Source organism: Glossina fuscipes, unplaced genomic scaffold, assembly GCF_014805625.2.
Source record: "Glossina fuscipes isolate IAEA_lab_2018 unplaced genomic scaffold, Yale_Gfus_2 148, whole genome shotgun sequence".
Lineage (NCBI taxonomy): Eukaryota > Metazoa > Arthropoda > Insecta > Diptera > Glossinidae > Glossina > Glossina fuscipes.
The window spans coordinates 1,218,646-1,220,275 of NW_023998491.1; the positions used below are offsets into that span (position 1 = coordinate 1,218,646).

The 1,630-nt window shown below is 28.0% G+C and overlaps 1 protein-coding gene across 1 annotated transcript in view; it reads right to left on the reverse strand.

Annotated features, from left to right (window-relative positions):
- Positions 1–1,630, reverse strand: part of LOC119641413 — a 47,303-nt gene extending 45,673 nt beyond the window's left edge. The window contains exon 1 of the mRNA XM_038040072.1: positions 1,509–1,630. The gene's annotated coding sequence lies outside the window, so the exon portion shown is untranslated. The remainder of the gene's footprint in view (positions 1–1,508) is intronic.

A 1,630-nucleotide genomic window follows, 5' to 3' on the forward strand; every position in this document is an offset into this window, starting at 1 on the left:
ATGAAGTCGAAGCTTGTTCTCTCTTGAAAATAATATTATTTTACTTTATAGCCTTTCTTTTCATTTCATTGTCTCTGACTTCTGCGTCTTCTTGCTAAAAGTACATGTATAAACAAATCTTCATCTTCTTTCAATCTAAATTACTAAGGATCCAGAGAATCACAGTTTAATTTAATCTTTGGTAGCATTGCTGTAAGAACCAGTTAATAATTAGTTATATATGAAGATATATATATATACATATATATATATATATAGATAATGTATCAAAGTGCAAGTAAGTCTTCAATAAAATTTCCATAAACTTGAACCGGTTTCCATTGGCTAGTTTTTAGTTGGAGAGAACTTTACCAGAAATCATGAAATGTTTATCAATCAATATTAATAATAAACGTTAACTGAGTAATGATTTCTTTAAAGGAAAATGCCTTAAAATTAAGTCGAATAAAGAACACTCTTCTTTTGATAAAAAAAAAAATGTTTTAAATCGAAGCTTTAGAAGGCCAGAAAAAGATTTTCGCATTTGGTCTGAAGGAAGTTTCAAGGCACTAAATGAACTTTTGAAGACTCCAAACAATTAAATATAAGCGTTAGAGCTATTCGACGTTATACACACGTACGCATCATCTTATATTTACAACTCTTGGATGAATTTATAATTTAAACAAAATTTTCATTTCGTTGTTAGTTAGTTAGTCTCAGTACTAAAAAAATGCAATAAAAAAGTCTTCCAAACGTCAACAGAATAAAAAGGCAAAAGAGAACGAGACTGTGTGCACAAAAAGAAATTATTTTTAGTCACAGCGGTGATGGGAATGTTTTTTTTTTTCATTTTTGTGCAAATTATTGGGATTTTATCATTTTGTTTTTGTTTTTGATTTTTTTTTTTTGTCTGTAACGCTTTAAGTTAAGACAGCAAATGCAAGAATGTTGGCCGTTTAACCTGCGAAGCTAAACCAAAATAAAACACACTTGGGAAGAATTAATGGCTTGTATAGGCAAGTTTGCCTATATGTACATCTTTATAGGAATGCATGTATGCAAGTGTATATACAAAGTGTGTAAATATATATATATATATATATATTTATGGCCAACGAACTACATCTGTCAGCTGGTAACAGAATTTATGGCGGCTTTTGTTTCATTTCACTGAATCTTTTAATATATCCCCATTTTTCTCTCTTTTTTTCTTTTTTTTTTTTTTTTAATCCAACAACAACAATCTTGTTTCATAATAATAATAATAATTAAACGCCAAACTTTTAAAAACGAAAAATGTATAAAAATTGTTTTTTTTTTTTTTTTTTTTTTGCACTAAACAACCGCGTATTTTCTTAGATTTATTTATTTTTGTTAAATTATAATTTTTTTCTTTATTTATTTTTTTTCTTATTCTACAAGTTCTCTTTTCTTTTTTTTTTTTTTTTTTTTCTTAGAATGGTGTGCAAGAACTTTATTTTTTCCCCAACTCCGTTACTTGCGCTCTTTCCAGCGTACACACATACCTTTCGTTTCGTTTTACTTTCAGTTTTACAACTTTATTGTTTTAAGCACCGCTTTTCCGATTTAAAAATGTTTTAAATGTGACCAGGACAACAACAAGAAACAAACTGTGTACACTGTGCAT